An 18,916-nucleotide genomic window follows, 5' to 3' on the forward strand; every position below is an offset into this window, starting at 1 on the left:
GGCCTGCAACTCCCATCATCCCTGACCACTGGTCCTGTGAGCTAGGGATCCTGGGAATTGTAGGCCAAAAACAGCTGGGGACCCAAGGTTGAGAAAGGCTGCTCTAGCAAGTCCCTTTCCAGCTTCCATTGGCCTTGCCTCTGAAGGCCCTTGCGGAAAAGTGCCTCTGCTGCCATTCTCAGCTCTCAGGTACGTTCGTGCGGAAGAAAGTAAGTTTGGGGCATGGTTAGTCTGGGGGGCGGTGCAACAGGAGAAACAGGTGCTTTCATTTTGAGTTTGTTGTTGTTTAGTCGTTTAGTCGTGTCCGACTCTTCGTGACCCCATGGACCAGAGCACGCCAGGCACTTCTGTCTTCCACTTCCTCCCGCAGTTTGATCAAACTCATGCTGGTAGCTTCGAGAACAGTATCCAACCATCTCGTCCTCTGTTGTCCCCTTCTCCTTGTGCCCTCCATCTTTCCCAACATCAGGGTCTTTTCCAGGGAGTCTTCTCTTCTCATGAGGTGGCCAAAGTATTGGAGTCTCAGCTTCAGGATCTGTCCTTCCAGTGAGCACTCAGGACTGATTTTATTCAGAATGGAGAGGTTTGATCTTCTTGCAGTCCATGGGACTCTCAAGAGTCTCCTTCAGCACCATAATTCAAAAGCATCAATTATTTGGCGATCAGCCTTCTTTATGGTCCATCTTTCATCCCTGGAAATAGGACACTAAATTTGGAGAAGTGGATTGCCGTGTTTTGTTTTCTTCCGGTTCTTCCTGCGAACAGCTATGGTTTAAACCAGGGATGGGGAATCTGTGGCCCTCCAGATGTGGCTTGACCTCTACTCCCATCAGGTTCTGGCCAGCAAGGTCAGTGGTCAGGGTGATGGGAGCTGGAGTCCCAATAGCATCTGAACAGCAATGCTGCCTGCCATTCATTCCCAGGGTGTAGCCTCTTCTTTCCTCCTCCTATTAAACAACGCTTATGGTTTTTGTTTCTCTTTTTTTAAGAGTGCAATGTTAATATTTGAGCGTCCGTAATATGCATCTCTTGAGCAAAGGCTTAAGCCTATGGTGTTCTCTCCCACATGACTCCTGTTTTTCCATTATTGATGGATATGTTGAAACCAGCCAGAAGTTGCTTTATCTTACCTTTTGAGGTTAAAAAGAAAGATATTTTTTTTAGTCTAGTTTTTATTATTATTATAACGGCTTGGCAATTAGCTAATAATAAGTTTTACAATTATAATTTTTCCTTCTCAAATCACTCACCGACTGAATCTGCGGCCTTGTCTATCAAGGACTGGCCCATAATGATTTTGTTGTTGCTGTTGTTTTATTTGGCTGGCTCCGTGGTCCCTGAAATGCAAGATTTATCATTAAAATACTGGCAGGTACTTCACTGAAGTGGCACTAGCAACGGTTGTCCTAATGCGTATTTATAAGGAGTGACAAGCCAGTTGAGGGTTTGTTGAAATGAGGCCCTTCCCCCCCCCTCTCTCCTCCCTTCCTCCCTTCCTCCCTTCTTCCTTGAACAACTTGGAAGGTTTCGACTCATTTTGTCTTTTCAGGACTTAGCCAAGATCAGACACAATTCTGCAATGCATATGCAGATTTTGCCTCTTGTTACTTTCTCTAATGAGCCTTCACTTAATCAATTTGACAGTAGCCTTTGTTTTTCCCCCTCCCCAACTCCTCCTTTCTGACACATACATTTACCAAGGAAAGTATTCCAGGAAAGAGTTTGAGGAGTTTCAGGGGGGTATTAGGGAAAACGACGTCGTGAGGGAGCCATTTTTAGGGAGGCTGGTGGAGTGTTTCTTTTTAAAAGGGAGGGAAGGGAGGGCAAAGTTAAAACTGAGGAGTGGCAATCGCCATGAAGGTATGACTTGCAAAAGCATTAAAATAAGGACATGATTTGAGTTTAATTAAACAGCCACCCACATAAAGCAGCTCTCTAGGAATGGTTAAATCCTTGTTTCCGTTACGGGCCAGTTGAGGCATGTGTCCTAATCATGGAGCACCAACAAACTTGGGGGGGGGCTAAGCATGGGAAACAGAGTTATATCAGCAGGACATTGCTTATGAGAGCACACTGGGGCATGTTCAGACTTGGATCACAGCCACAATTTTGCTCCCTCATTCGGCACATCCTCTTGCCAGTGGTCCACAAGGTGCAGCCTCCCTGGGTGCCTGCACTTTAAATCCCGAGAGAAGATATAGTGATGTAATTCCACACGTGCAGCTGTCTCAGATCAGGAAGAACAGGGCAGCCAGGGAGGCTTCAGTGTGCTGGAGATATATTTACTGGGAGAAAGCACACACAGAAACTCCCATCAGTCCCAGGTGAACTCCCAAAAGTGGATTTCGTTCTCAAAAATTGGGACCTCAAAGAGGAAGAAATGCAAGAAGTCACCAGATACCTGCCTGTAACTCTTCGGCTGTGTCTCAGACTTAAAATACTCCCGATAAATACTTGCTTACCTGAGACAGTCTCCATTAATTGTCCTGACTCTACCTAGTGCCCCAACCAGCCAAGAGAAACTCACTTATAAAGAGCCAGGCACCATGTGCACAAGGGGGCCTGAGTCATGCGGTTTATCTGAATTTTAAAGTACAGTGGTACCTCGGGTTAAGAACTTAATTTGTTCTGGAGGTCCGTTCTTAACCTGAGGTACCGCTTTAGCTAATGGGGCCTCCTGCCACCGCCGCGCAATTTCTGTTCTCATCCTGAAGCAAAGTTCTTAATCCGAGGTACTATTTCTGGGTTAGCAGAGTCTGTAACCTGAAGCGTCTGTAACCTGAAGCATCTGTAACCCGAGGTACCACTGTAAACTGATCTGATTTGCACCTTCTGCAGTAAAAGTCTGTTTCAAACGATAATGCTCCTTCAGATTTCACACTCCTCAGATCAGATAGTGCGCCAAAGCGCATTACAAATCATGTATTTTGGAATAAAATGCATCTGGAGATGCCTACATTGGAATGAATGTTCTTTAAATATGTATTATTCAGATACATAGCTAGGTATTCCAAAATACTATTAAATATTACTCAGGTATCTGCATTTTTCATGCTTCTCTTTTTTAAAAACAAAATAGGAGATTAATGCAGAACAAAACAGAGATGTGAATGGACACATGTGTCACTGAGGCAAACTGGAAACAGAATGATTTGTCCCTTCTTAGTATCTGCTGTCTCCTCTGCCCATTTGGGGAGTTTGGGGGACGGAGGTGCATTTCATTTGTCTGCTGTGATTGCCCAGCAGCCATTTGTGATAGGAATGGGTGTCATCATGTCGGTTTGCTTCCTTTCCCATTTTTTTGATTCCTGATATAAACCATGAGGAATTCAGATGAACTCGGCCTGGAAGGACTCAGAATCCCTGGAAGCATCCGCCCAGAGAAAGGCAAGCAAAAACAGGAGCAGGAGCCACAGTAAGGGAAACGTTGGGTGACGATAATAATAATAATAATAATAATAATAATAATAATAATAATAATAATAATAATTTATTATTTATACCCAGCCCATCTGGCTGAGTTTCCCCAGCCACGATGTGTCGAGAACTGGCAGGAGCGTTTCAGAGTTTTTTTAAGCGCTTCATTTGCATTCCTTCACCCTGGACCACCTTGGACCTCTTCAGAGGAGAAATCTTTGCAAAGATGCTCTGCTCTTCATACACCCAGCAGCCAAACTCTTGTTTTGCAGCCAACCGTTTGGAAGATTTTTGCCACCGGGGTGAAGACAGGACTTCACACCATGACAACTAGGGTGGGCGTCCAACAGCTCTTGTTTTTGTTGTGACCAAGGCGCAACCACCCCATGGTGGGAGTGACCTTTCCCGTTCTGGAGTCACAGGCAACCCGGGGAGAATTTGCTGCCATCCTTATTCCCCCCCTCTCTCCCCTTCTCTGAAGCAGAGAGCTGCTCCTTCTCTCCCTCTTTTCCCCCCTTGCGTCCACACCCAGAAACCTGTGGGCTCCATGCAATCACAAAGACGACATTACTCACATCCTTTCCCCCGCATCAAGTTTTTCGTTCTTGGGACCCTTCCTGCAGCCATTTTTGTTTTTATTTCCGCGGGTGACTATCAGTGATATATGCGGGCTATTTTAAGAATGTAGGACAGAGCGGAGGATTAACATCCTCCTTCTCTTCTCTGTGTATCAGAGCTTCTTAGCTGTAATTAATTGGGACACAGGGTTTTGTACTTTGCGATCAGGTCATTTGACTACGAGCTGCCCAGCTAGATTTTCTTATTGTGTTGTTTTCTGGGGGGATGTGGTTTTTTTGTCTGTTTGTTTCACAAAAGCACATGTTTCCTGCGTTCCTGGGTATCTTTCTAGGGGGAAGATTTAAACTTGCCATTTGAATAAGTCTTTGCCATAAGTGTTTGGCCCCCGGGCAAGAAAGCAAAAGGAAAGGAAGGGGGAGGGTTGGGAAGAGAGAAAGGGAGAGGGAGGGAATCCGTTTTGCTTCGTGCAACCATAGCCCGGAGGCTCCCATCTTTCCGAGTTTGATGCAACTGGCCTCACACCGTCACATGGCTGTGATGTCAGTGCGTGAGGGCCTTGTGTCAGACAAATCTGGATTTAGGGGAATTATAGCAGATGTTGCAAAATGGCAACAGTTTAGCGAGTCCCTTTCATCCCACCGGCGAGGAGGCAGGTCCGCTAAGTGTACCAGACAGAAAAGAATGTTATCTTTGATCCCTAACACTCATGGGGGAAAGGGGGCGATGGTGGGGCTTTGCTCGTCAAAAAAAAAAACAACCGCACAGAAGCGCTCGGAGTAATGTTGACGTGGAGGAGGCGATGGGAGGCAGATGCAAAGGAAGAAAGGGCTTCTTCTACACAGGCCGGGTGCAGGGCTGCAAGTGGGAATCCTGATTTATGGAGGTGTCTGCCCTGATTATAATATTTAATTCCGAAGAAGAAGAAGAAGAAGAAGAAGAAGAAGAAGAAGAAGAAGAAGAAGAAGAAGAAGAAGAAGAAGAAGAACAACAACAACAACAACAACAACAACAACGTGTGGGATATATTAAACAATCCAGACTTAGCTAGATCAAAAAGCAGAAAAAGATGGCCTCCTACTTTCTGAAGATGTGTTGACAAGCGTTTTAAGGAGGGTGGCTGGAAGGAATGGAGGAGAGCAAATCTTTCAGCTCAGTGACTCTCCATCCAACTGCCATGATTTTTTAACATATAAGTATCAGGGACTGGCTGTCTTCTCCGGTTCTATTAGCTTCCTTTGGCACATAAAATTGGACCTTCTTGATGAGAGGAAAATGATGAGGTGGGATTTTGATTTGATTCACCAAGGCTGCTCAACGCTTCTTATGTTTAGCTCCCGTCGAATTCACTCCAGATCCGCCCAACCCCTGCCCTTGGGTGTTTGCAGCGGCTGTGAATCGGACCTTCGTCTGGACTTAAATCTAATTTGTGTTTGCGCATACCTGCATAGATAATAGAATGAAGTAGTATGTGTTGGTGTGTGTGACTGTACTAGTTCAGAATGCAAGCAGGGAATGCAGTTTTTTTTTATTTAAAAAAATTTCCCCTTGCATACACACACACACACACACACACACAAGTTCTCTTTGCAATTAAAAGATTAGCAACTGGAAGCACACAACACTGGGCTAGGAGGATAAATAGTTTTACTTGGCATAAAGTAGGACTGGATCAGTCTCTCTTCTGCCCACGTCCATTCACACGTCTGTTCCATTCTGCTTTCACCTTAATCAATGGACTTTTCAAACAGCTGTTCAAAAAGTTGTATTTAAGTATGCATTTTATCACACAATCTCTGTTAAGTGTACATTTTATCTCGGTGTAAACATTCCTACATTTCATCCTAACATATGTATTCTGGGACATGCCTGAGCCAATCTATGCTTAATAAAATTTGGAGAAGAGTGAGATCCAATGGATAATTATGTTCCTATCTGCACATTAGTCCAGAGAGCATAAATCAATTAGAAGTCGCAGAAAGCAAATTCCTCAAATTCCTTTCTCTCGGTTTTTGCTTGGAGGCAGCTCGGTTTCCCCTCTGTCCCAATAACTGCATCACCCATCTGTTATCAGGTGGGGTTTTTTACATCCCTGGGATTACATCAGCTCTCTCTCTCTCATGCATGTGCAGGCCAGACCTTTTTGCTGAATTTGTTTAGCATCTAGTCCATTAGAAGAGTTCTGTTATGTGCATCCCACTTCTCTGAACCCTTACCCAGATTTGGTTTCCGTTGGAAGGAGGCCACTGGAGGCTTATTTGCAGTTTTGTAATATTTGCTTTTATTTACAAATACACAGGTCGAGCATGGAAGGGAGCACAGCTCAAGTGAGTCAGCAGACAGCCATAATCTACTGCTCTCACGTCAGATCTCCAGGGATAGGCAGCCCCCTCTTCGCAAAAATGCTGTTAGCTTCCAGAGCCTATGAACTGAGATCTTTGTATTTTTCTCAGCCTCTCTCTCTCTCAACCTGTAGTCTATTGTTCTTTCCACAGGCAAGACACCTGGATGCTTTCATCTTTAGCTGTGAGAGGGGAAGGTCAGACCATTCTGCTAAATGATCCTGTACCAAGAAGCAATTGGCCAACTATTTAATTCCCATATCATCACTAGTTTACCTAACAAAGAATATGCCAGGCCAGACCTGCAACTCTCCCCTCCCCAAAGCTTACAACAGTTCCCCCCTCATGCATTTTCTCACTGAGGTAGTCAACCTGTGCTTGGACTGTACCACTTCAGACACAGGTAATAATAATAATAATAATTTATTTATACCCCGCCCATCTGGCTGAGTTTCCCCAGCCACTCTGGGCAGCTCCCAATCAAGTATTAAAAACAATACAGCGTTAAATATTAAAAGCTTCCCTGAACAGGGCTGCCTTCAGATGTCTTTTAAAGATAGGATAGCTACTTATTTCCTTCACATCTGAAGGGAGGGTGTTCCACAGGGTGGGTGCCACTACCGAGAAGCCCCTCTGCCTAATTCCCTGTAACCTAACTTCTCACAATGAGGGAACCGCCAGAAGGCCCTCGCCGCTGGATCTCAGTGTCCAGGCTGAACGATGGGGGTAGAGACGCTCCTTCAGGTATACAGGACCGAGGCCGTTTAAGGTCAGCACCAACACTTTGAACTGTGCTTGGAAACGTACTGGGAGCCAATGTAGGTCTTTCAAGACCGGTGTTATGTGGTCTCTGCGGCCGCTCCCAGTCACCAGTCTAGCTGCCGCATTCTGGATTAATTGCAGTTTCCGGGTCACCTTCAAAGGTAGCCCCACGTAGAGCGCGTTGCAGTAGTCCAAACGAGAGATAACTAGAGCATGCACCACTCTGGCGAGACAGTCCGCGGGCAGATGGGGTCTCAGCCTGCATACCAGATGGAGCTGGTAGACAGCCGCCCTGGACACAGAATTAACCTGAGCCTCCATGGACAGCTGTGAGTCCGAAATGAGGTGTTGGAGGTGTGGGGACTTACATGGTCAATGGTTCCAGGGATGAGGTTGGGAGTTGTAGTTCAGCAACATATGGAGAGCCAAAGGTTCCCTACGCCTGGCGTAGATAATCATTCAGTCATGTGAATGCCACTAGCAGTCGGAAGTGGTACGGTCCCAGCCCAGTGTTACAGCCTGGGCCTGAGTCTCATGAGGACTTCAAAGACCAACATTAACAAGTGGCTGAACTGAACACACTGAAGAAGAATTTCTAGCCTAACCCAAAATACTGGGGCAGCAAAAACATCTGAGTTATCTCCTCTCTATCTGCCTATCGCTGTGCCCGCTGTCTCTTTCCAGCATGGGTCCAGTGTGGTGTAGTGGTTAAGAGCGGTGGACTCGTAATCTGGTGAACCTGGTTCGCGTCTCCGCTCCTCCACCTGCAGCTGCTGGGTGACCTTGGGTCAGTCACACTTCTCTGAAGTCTCTCAGCCCCACTTACCTCACAGGGTATCTGTTGTGGGGGAGGAAGGGAAAGGAGAATGTTAGCTGCTTTGAGACTCCTTCAGGTAGTGATAAAGCAGGATATCAAATCCAAACTCTTCTTCTTCTTCTTCCTTTTCTTCCTGATTTCATGCCGGGAACTTTAGACCCAAGAGCCAAGCATGGACTTCCAGACTTCTCCATCTGGCCCTTGAGACTCTTTCCCAGGCCACACCCTTGGGACATGGCCACCAGAAAGTAACCCAGATGAGAATGAGACCACTGGCTAAAAGAAAGATTCCCCACCCTTGATCTAGTGTAACAACAACAACAACAACAACATTTTATTTATATCCTGCCCTCCCCAGCCAAAGCCGGGCTCAGAGCGGCTAACAACAATAAAAATAGCACAATTTATATAAAATCACAGTCAATTAATTGAAATACATTCTAAAATCATTTAAGAATCAAATTAATGGCAACCATTGGAACAGCTCTGTCTTGCAGGCCCTGCGGAAAGATGTCAAGTCCCGCGGGCCCTAGTCTCTTGTGGCAGAGCATTCCACGAGATCGGGGCCACGACTGAAAAGGCCCTGGCTCTGATTGAGGCCACCCTAACCTCCCTGTGGCCCAGGATCTCCAAGATGTTTTTGTCTGAAGACCGTAAGGTCCTCCGTAGGACATACCAGGAGAGGCGGTCCCGTAGATACGAGGGTCCTAGGTCATATAGGGCTTTAAAGGTTAAAACCAGCACCTTAAACCTCATCCTGTACTCCTGTACTTGCAAACCGTTGCTGGTTGGAGAATTGCATTGCAAAATTCAGGTAAGCATGAATTTTGAGGGATGGCTGTGTTTCAGTTCTCATATTGTTTTGGAAGGTGCAAATTTAATGGATGCAGTTCAGTGTGAACTAATAGAAATCCTCTTAGTTCTGGAAGCCAAGGCCATTTAATAGCAGCAAGTGTTCTTCCTCTGTTTAATGTTCTGCATTCAGGTTGTTAGCCTTGTTGGTCTGACACAGTCGAAATAAATTTTAAAAATACAAATATATTTTTTCCAGTAGCACCTTAGTTTGTTCTGGGATCTGCAGTTTGCCAAACTGGGATGCACATTGCGCCATAGCCAGTTAAGGAAAAGTGTTGGTGTCAGAGTGTTTGTGTGTGTCATAATTGTTGCTCTCTGCAAGGTATGGTGGGTAATGGTTCATTAAGGCAAACATACCTAATTCCTGCTTTCTGAGACAATACGCAAACCAAAACTCAAGTCATCCTTCAAAATTTTCACTTCTTTGAATATTTCAACGCGCCTCTCCAGCCAATTAATACATACAACATTGTAAGTGTGCTTTAGAATGAAGGTATTGGTGAGGACAACATGCAGGAATGCATTTCAACAAGGGAGATGACTTTGTAAGGGTGAAAAAAAACATGGACAAAATTGCACACATATTAGAAGAAACTATCCGCGAAATGCCAATAAATTTGCACAAGGACTTTCTTTTAAAAATTGTGAGCTTCTGAAAATGTGGAAAACTGAACTTTTGCAGAAAATTTTATTATTTTTGCATGTGTGGAGAACTGAATTTAAGATTGGAAAAATAAGGAACTGGGAAGAACCGAAATGGGGAAGTTCGCCTGCACTTATTCCCTGCACACTCAGACACTGAATTCAGCTGACGGCATGTTATTCCTTTGTCAGACGTTTGTCACCTTAAGATAGGTGTGTGTTACTTTTGCTCAGCATCCAGTCTGAAGAAGACTTCTAGAGAACCTGCACGCTTGCTCGCAACCTGGGGATATTTCACCTGGTCCTTAATAAAGGGAGCTCTACCCGCAATGTATCATCACAGCCTAGCAGCCTACTAATAGAGTAATTGCTTATTAATACTTGCCAGCAGTTAAGTGTGAAACGGGTCTTTTGTGTAAGCATCTTCAGTTACATCTATTTGTTTTATTTATTAATTAAATTTCAATGCCGCCCCCTCACCCGAGGATCTATAGGGAGGCAAATATCTAATATAGGAGCAAACTTGAAGAGGGAGGCGTTCTATCTCTTGCCCCCCCTTCCCCTTCCTCGGACCCCCACCAGCAACTCCGCCACCACCACCCCACCCCACATTTGTCCGAGCGCACCCTTGTCTTAATTGGAAACGCAACAATTGTTTAAAAAATGGCATTGCCCCTGAAAAGATTTAGTGAGGGATGAAGAAATCTCTTGAACCAAAGGCCATAATCTGCTTCTCCAGTTCCCTTGGCTGGGTTGATTCCTGAGGAGCACCAGTCCCTCTCTGGCAATCCTCCCCGGCAACTTACGTCCCACCTAGAAAATCTCCTGGGATCCCTATATTATTCCCCGCTTTTCTTTCCCCGCACCCACCCTTTCTCCATTCAGCCCGAACAGAACAAGGGAGCAGGTTCCAAAAGGGCAGGGAGACATCAGGAGCCAGAGAAAATGCTTGAGAATAAGGTCAGGGCCTGACTCCTTCTGCCAACAGTTACCGGGGAGGGGGCTGCGCCCCCCCTCAACAGTGTTCAAAGGCTTTAGTGGGCTTTGTTCAACTGTGTAGGGATTAGGCCGGGCGGTCTGAGAATTTGCCTTCTAATTAAAAAGGATAAAAGATAGAAGTAGCATTAGAACTAAAACACCGCAATGATACTTCACAAGGTTGAGCTCCTTCTCTCTCTCTCTCTCTCTCTTTTTAAACACCCGCACACAAAACACTGTTAGTCACAAGACAATGTAAGAAGTCACCATCAGGCTTGCTTCATCCCTTTTTTTTTTTTTTGTTTTCTGCTCAAATTTAAACAAGGGTGGGGGGAGAAAGAGAAAGAGAGAAGGGGAGGAAGAGGGAAAGCGGGGAAGAAAAGTTTGGAAACTCTTCCAGCTGTTCCTTCGTGAGGACAGAAGACTAATTGTATGGAAATGATCTGTTTACAGTGCGGGGTTTTTTTGTTCTTAAAACCTCTAGCGGGTTTAGGTGGGAGGGGGCATTTGCACCTCCAGACGCTGTATTTAATGGGATGCACCTCAAAGGGAGACGGGGACCCATCAAAATGGGCTCGCTACGAATTTAATTCGATTCGCTTTTCCTCCCTCTTAAATAATGCATTCTCTGCACTTCTGCTGTGTGAACAGGCGCCAGCTCTCATTAACATCTTTGCCCAAATTGTGTCTGTGCCATATGGAATATGGGCTACGAGGTTTGGATGAATTGTTGTTTTGGGATCCTCTGGTTAGCTGTGAGCATTTTTTTGCCTGCGGCGGGGTGTGGGGTGCGGCGGAGAGAGAACCAGGAGATCTTGTGCTTGAAGAAATGAAGATCTGGCCTCGGTCCTCCTGCTCGTTCATGTGACTGACCCCGACATCAGGCTGATAAGATGCCCGGCTGAATTCAAGGCAGACCAATATGACTTTATGGATGGATTTATTTGTCTTTTTTGGACCAGGAAACAGGCCTGAAGAAGACAAACAGAGATGGTCGATGGGATGTGAGCAACTCACCCATAAAAACTGTTTATTTGTACGTCGTTTTTCCCCTGGTAAACAATGTTCAAGGCAGCTCCCAACATAAGAAAGCTTACATTATTCACTCATGGCAAAATTTAAATAAGCTAATGAGAACATCTCCAGTCATTGAAGAGACAATAAAATAAATCCATCTATGGATAATTCAGAATGAGGTCTAACTATAGAAATTCAAGAATGTAGTCTGGATTTATGTCAGGTTCCCAGGTTCCCAGCTTGATAACACAGTAAGCGTAGATAATGAAAAAGGAGGATTTATTGCAAAAACAAACAGATAGCTCCAGACAGCTCTAACGAAGCACCATTACACAAGATGACCCTTCTGAAGACTCCTTCCGGCCTCGCCAGCAGATATTGAACTTACAAACCTTACGTCTCTTGCTCTGCTTCCTATCTATCAGCCCTCCCATTCGCCGGCTCTTAGGACTGAGTGGATCAGCTCTCATAGAATCATAGAGTTGGAAGAGACCACAAGGGCCATCGAGTCCAACCCCCTGCCAAGCAGGAAACACCAGCTCTCACCTCCTCCTTTTCTGAGAGGCTGTCTCTGAGTTCGTTTGCTCCTGTTTGTGCTTCCTGTAAGCTTTGGCTGCGTTCTAGCCTGCTCTCAGCTACTACCTTATCTGCTGGCCCGTCAAGGTCAGGAAGAGCCGAAGTCTGCAGCTGCCAACTCTCTCCTGCCTAACATCAAAGCCCCCCTGTTCTTGGCTGCTTTCTGCAGTTGGCAGCAAACCTTTGCTTTGAGCTGGCTCATTCCTGACAATTTACATCCAAAATAATGCATCCGCAAATCTTGACCCCCATCAACAGCCCCTAAAGAGTACCACACTCTGCTGTCCTCTAGAGATCCTGAGGAGTAGAAGTCTGGAGTCAGACCAGTCCTTATCGTCCCAGGTGAGGTTCCAATAGTTTAGGCTTAGCAAGGAGCAGGTCTTACAAGATGATAGTCTCTTCCCAATGCCCCCTTGGCTTTGGTGCTCTTGTCCCAGGTACTATGGTTAAGTCCTGTGGTGCAGTTCTTTTGTGGGGAGAGGGCAAGGAACCCCAGAGTTGGCACAGCGGCCTAGGGCACTGAATTTTCCAGCTTTCAAATTCCAAAAATGAGGGGGGCTAAAAAGTTGTAACGTAACTTGGGGTTTCAAAAATATTTTGGTTAAATTAATAGGTTAGCTTTGCTTGGTAAGTAAAATCCGTGTAAAATTGCATAGAAATCATTACAAATGATTGCCAAGTACATGCAGTTATTATACATTAATAACATTATTATTATTACTATTACTATTTATTTATTTATTTCACATTACCTGACACTTTCAGAAGATAGAATTAAAATCCTTTGGTTTTTCTGAAAGCAGTTTATGTGCTTATTTGTCAAACGTAGACTTACCAACCTAATGTTGTCCAGGCGCAAAAATAACGGCAGGTTTGAATTAACCTTTCTTCTTCCTGTTTAGCGGGCACTGCTACGGTCTTTGGACTGGTTGCTGTTGAAGAACCAGGAAGAAATTTTCCTGCATTGGCAGGTTTTGTCTTCCCCATAGCAATTCATCACAACTTGGGCGGGTTAAGGCCTTGGGCGGAATTCTTTCGTCTTTTCTTCCCTAAAATGGGGGGGGCATGAAGTGGTGACTGTACCCTGCGTCTGGGGATATGGGGGTGGGCTACCTGTGTACACATGCATCTTGCAGGGCACCCCCATATCCCATTTACCCTGAGGAGCCCCCATTGCCCCGGCTGAGGGGGATACACGCCCAATGCCTAAGCCAAGGTCTTCCTACATTTGAAAGTTTAATAAAGTTGTGGCCAAATTTTAATTCCATAACACGCTGTCACAGGTCATTATTCCTTTCTGGTGGTCCCGGGGGGGTTGGGGGGGTCACTGCCTAGTCACGCAATGAATTATGGGAAAGCTTTAATGAACTATTTTGGAGAATGAAAGGAACAGCATCCTGCTCTCACAGTAGCCAAGCAGTTTCTTCAATGGAAAGCCCTCAAGGAGAAGATGAGCACAAGAGGGTTTGTTTAACAGCCTCTTTTAACATTGATTAATTCTCTGAGTTACAGTTGATTAACTGATTGCATTTGAATTAAGTTGGTTAATTGAATTATGTGCATTACGGTTTATGACTGCATTCGAATTTAGTGGATCGGATGAATTCTCTGTCACAGTTGATTAATTGATTGCACTTGACTATACAGTCAGACCTCATGTTATGTTTGCATCATGATACGTTTTTTCAGGTTACGTCCCGCGGCGACCCGGAAGTACCGGAAAGGGTTACTTCCGGGTTTCACCGCTCGCGCATGTGCAAAAGCACAAAATGACATCATGCGCATGCGCAGACGCGCTGCTGCGGATTGTGCTCTTTTCATGTTACAAATGGGCCTCCAGAATGGATCCCGTTCGCAACCAGAGGTACCACTGTAGTTGATTAACTGAATTTGAATTCATATATGTCAGGGGTTCAGGAGCAGAGGTGAGGGCAAGGGAGGAAACAGAGAGCGAGGGGGAGGAGGCAGAGGAAAAGATGAGTGATGACGACGACCCGAGATCTCCGAGTCTTTCCAGTGAATCAGAAGATTCACAAAAAGGAGCACCAGTGGCCAGGGCAAGGGGGGAGACTAGGGGGACACCCCAGGAAGATAGAGCCAGAGGGGACTCAGAGGGGAGCAGTTGGAAATCGGGACCAGCGTCACCGCCAGAGAGCAGGGAAGAGGAAGGGCGCCAGGGATCAAGCGCTGGCAGCTCACAACAGGAGGGAGGGCACGAGTCAGGAGTGGCCACACCTCCATCGGGGAGCGAAGAGACGGTTAGACGGAAAGTGGAAGGTTGGGCGCGCGCACCAAGTTCAAATGCACAGGAAGGTGGCGCAGTAGGCAGCCCGGAAAGGGAGCCAGGTCCTAAAGCCCGGCGCAAGGAGACAGGAGGGTCCGGGGGGTCAGCGTCAGAAGAATCCCGGAAGGAAGAGACCCCGGGGGGCAGAGGGACCCAGAGGAGAACTGTCAGGCGGAAAAGGTGGAGCAGGGCTAGGATATTAAGTTGGTGCACAAGGGGCGGAGACTCAGACGGAGCTTCGCCGATCTAAGCATAAGACGTAGAGTTGCACGCAGCAGCTTGAGAATGGAAACTGTAACTCAATAAAGACTTTTATTTAATGATCGCTGGCTAGCGTGATCCTCTGTGAGCTAGGATCTGGAAGCAACCCTGACAGTAAGCTCCGTCTCCTTTAAATTGTGGGCATCCACGGCCTCGCGGAGAGGAGAGAAAGCGGGTGCCTACTAGCGAGCTCACGAACGGCAGACAATATGACGGCCGAACAGCAAATAGCAGAACTCAGAGAAGCAGTGTCACGACTGAATGCCGAGGCGCTGGCGTCCAGGAAGAGAGAGGAGGACGCAGCTGCCGCCTACAGGGATCTCCAGGTCAGGTTGGAAGTGCTTACGAAGCAAGGGCAACAGACACCCAAACCAGAGGGGATTGGGGTTGGGGAGACGCACAGGCGGTCTGGTCTCTCACTTCGATGGGAATTTGCAACAGTACCCCAACTTTAGAGCAGATGTAATGTGTGCACTGCAACTGCTGCACAAAGACTTTAGAGATGAAGAAGAGAAGGTGGGGTTCATCATGTCCCATTTGCATGGAGACGCTAAAGCATGGCTGCGCAATTTGTGGAGAGATAAGGATCCTGCGCTCCAAAATGCGGATGCCTTTATTAAAGCGATGGATGGGTGTTTTTTATCAAGCATTGACGTGGATCTTGCCCGGAAGGAGGTGCATGGACTAAGGCAAGGGAGGGCCAGCGTAAGGCAGTACCATGCCCGCTTTTTCGCTTTGGTCAGTGCCCTGGAATGGGACAGAGATTCGGCCCCGGTAAGAGACCTGTTTTGGGAGGGATTGCACAGCTCGGTTAAAGATGAAATTGCGAGGGGGGAGAGACCCCGGACCACGCAGGAGATCGTTCAGAGGGCGCTGGCGGTGGGGGTGCGGCTGGAAGAACGTCCATGGAGCAGGGACGAAGGGCGTGGAGGGCGCGAACCAGCCAGGGGCTCCTCCTTCCTTCCCAGAGAAGCAGCGCGTGCGCAATCCACGCCTCCGCCAGGAGGAGGGGCAGAACCTATGGAGGTGGGAGGTGCAAGGGCTCAGTCAGCAGCCAGAGCCCTAGCACCGGCAACAGTGAAAGCGAAGCCTCCTAGAGGGAACAGGAAGTGTTACATCTGTGAGGAGCCAGGGCATATGGCGAAAGAGTGTCCCCGGAGGCTCCACAAGCACACTGCAGCCTCAGCAATGGTAACTGCAGCAACGCAGCAAGGAGAACCACAGCAGGGAAACGACGCAGTCTGGCTGGAGGAAGAGGCACTGGGGCCCAGCCAGACGTCTCAGTGAAGCAGTCCCCAGAGATTTTACAGCCCATGGACCCCCTCCCGCCCAAACCAGTAGTAAGGCTCACCGCATCTCTCCAGCTGCCCAATGGAATCACCATGGACGTGCCAATCACCATTGACTCTGGAAGCAATGCGGACTTTATAGGGCAGGACTTTGTCGACCGGCACGCTATACAGTTGCTGCCTGCCACGCTGCCCCTGCAGGTTGTCACGGTGGATGGCAGGGAGCTGCTGGGGGGGCAAGTGGTGAAGCAGACGCCACCAATGGTGATGCGACTTGGGAATCACAGGGAGATCATCAGCTTCAACGTCACTCAACTATCGGACACGCCTATTGTATTGGGCATGAGTTGGCTGGACAAGCACAGCCCGACGCTGGCTTGGTACCAGAGGCAGCTGACCTTCGGCTCTTCCTTTTGTGCTGAACACTGCATCGTGCCCCGGCAGGAAGGGGAGGAAGAGGAGTCACAGCTGCAGCTCGGCACGCTGCAAGCGGTTCCCCACAAGTACGCAGAATTTTTGGAGGTTTTCTGCGAGAAGGAGGCAGACAGGCTACCCCCCCACAGACCATATGACTGCAAAATTGACCTGCTGCCGGGGGCGGCGCTGCCCAAAGGGAAGCTGTATTCCATGTCTGAGGACGAACTGCAGGAACTCAAGGAGTTCATAGATCATAATTTGGAGCGCGGTTTCATCCGAGAGTCCAGGGCAGCGGGGGGCAGTCCGGTATTCTTTGTTAAGAAGCGAGACACGCCCCAAAAAAGACTCGTAGTGGACTACCGCATTTTGAACAGTGTGACCAAGCCATCGGACTTCCCCATGCCCCGAATCGACGACCTCCTCGCAAAAGTACGCAAGGGCAGCGTGTTCACCAAGTTGGACCTGCGAGGGGCGTACAACCTCATTCGCATGCGGGAAGGAGATGAGTGGAAGACAGCCATGTTCACGCCCCTGGGCACCTATGAATATAGAGTTATGCCTTTTGGATTGCAAAATGGCTCCCACGTTTTTCAAGCTTTCATGCATCACGTGTTGGCGGGGCTCCTCTACAAGACGTGCGTCTGTTTCTTGGATGACATCCTGATCTTTTCGGAATCGCAGCAGGAGCATGACAGACACGTCAGGGAAGTGCTGAGCAGGCTACAGCAACATAGGCTTTACGCCAAGCTGGAGAAGTGCCAATTCGACGTAACGGAGGTGGATTTCCTGGGCTACAAGTTGTCTGACAAGGGGCTCGCCATGGACAGCGCCAAGGTTCGAGCGGTGTTGGATTGGAAAAGCCCACGCAACCGGAAGGAGGTCCAACGGTTTGTCGGCTTCGCGAACTTCTATCGCAAGTTTATCAAAGGCTTTGCTATGCAGACAGCGGCCATCACGGACACGCTCAGCTCCAAGAAAAAGAAGTTCATCTGGACAGCGCAGGCAGAGCAGTCCTTTCAGGCACTCAAGCGTCTCTTCGCGTCGGAAGAACAGCTGCTTCATGTCAACCCCAGCAGGCCGATGAGGGTTGAAACAGACGCCTCAGACAGAGCCGTCGGAGCAGTCCTGCTGCAGAAGGACCCGAAGGGGGTTTGGAGGCCGGGAGCGTTTTACTCCAGGAAGCTCAGCAAGTCCGAACAGAACTACACCATCTGGGACAGGGAGTTGCTGGCTATTCATGCAGCATTCAAAGCATGGAGGCACTTCCTGATCGGAGCCAAGCACACGGTGCAGGTCTGCACAGACCACAAGAATCTGGAGCACTGGCGCACGGCACAGTTCCTGAACCAGAGGCAAATACGTTGGGCTGAGTTCTTTGCGAACTTCGACTTCCGAATAGAGTATGTCCCGGGGGACACCAAACTTCATGGCGGATGCTCTCTCCCGTAAGCCACAGTATCTGGAGGAGGCAACGCCAGCGGCCGCCATGCACATCTTCGCACCGACAGTGTGGGCGTGCGCTGCGGCGACAGTTGACCTGGAGGCGGTGCGACGAGCGTTGCAGGATGACTCCTTCGCGCAAGCAAAGATGGCAGACGTGCACAGGGGCACGGCAGCGACCGACGAGTTCCAACTGCGAGATGGATTGCTCCTCCATAAAGGGGCCATCTACGTGCCGGGAGACGAACTTCGCGCCAAGGTACTGCAGCAGCTGCACGACGCGCCCACTGCCGGGCACTTTGGCAAGGAGAAGACAGTGGAATTAGTCGCCAGAGACTTCTGGTGGCCCGGAATGAGAGGGGAAGTCGCGGACTACGTGGCGAGGTGTGACACCTGCCAGAGGGCCAAACCAGTACACAGACCGCCGGCCGGACTGCTGGAACCGCTGCAAACTCCGTGCGAACCATGGGCGAGAGTGGCCCTAGACTTTGTCACGGATCTGCCCAGCTCGAGGGGCAAGACGGCTGTGCTGGTGGTGGTGGACTTGTTCTCCAAGATGGCACATTTCATTCCGTGTGCGAAGGTGGCCACGGCGGAACAAACCGCCAAACTGTTCATAGATCACGTGTTCAAGGTTCACGGTCTGCCGCAGTCTATTCTGTCCGACCGAGGGCGACAGTTCATCTCGAACTTCTGGCAGAAGCTGATGGGCTTCCTGAACGTCAAGATCAACCTGGCGTCGGCTAGACACCCGCAGACCAACGGGCAAGCGGAGCGGGTCAATGCCATCATGCAGCAGTACCTGAGATGCTATGCGAATCAACAGCCTGCGACGTGGGTGGATTACCTGCCTCTCGCCGAGTTCGCCTACAACAACACGAAGCACGTGTCCACGGGGGTCACGCCGTTCTTCGCCAACAACGGGAGGCACCCCAGAACCTTCCCGGGACTGGAAAGACTGGTGGAGGGGGAGCCGCAGACAGCAGATGCGTTCGCGTCGGAGTTGCAGGAGGTCCACGATCAGCTGCGGCGGCACCTGGAGCTGGCTAAACACGCATACAAGGTACAAGCGGACAAACACAGAAGGGTTGGCGAAGAGATCCATGTGGGAGACTGGGTCTGGTTAGCAGCCCAAGCAGTGCCGGCCAGGTCGTTGGCGAAGAAGAAACTAGGGCATAAACAACTGGGGCCCTACCAAGTCGAAGAGCAGGTCAACCCGGTGGCTTTCAGGCTGGCGCTTCCG

General features: G+C 48.5%; 1 long non-coding RNA gene across 1 annotated transcript in view; it reads right to left on the reverse strand.

Moving 5' to 3' along the window:
* Positions 1–1,252: 1,252 nt before the first annotated feature.
* LOC309531170 overlaps positions 1,253–18,916 on the reverse strand; it is a 35,930-nt gene continuing 18,266 nt past the window's right edge. The window contains exon 3 of the long non-coding RNA XR_014219118.1: positions 1,253–1,337. This is a non-coding gene — a long non-coding RNA (uncharacterized lncRNA). The remainder of the gene's footprint in view (positions 1,338–18,916) is intronic.

Source organism: Podarcis vaucheri (genome assembly GCF_965113315.1).
Source record: "Podarcis vaucheri genome assembly, chromosome: 1".
NCBI lineage: Eukaryota > Metazoa > Chordata > Lepidosauria > Squamata > Lacertidae > Podarcis > Podarcis vaucheri.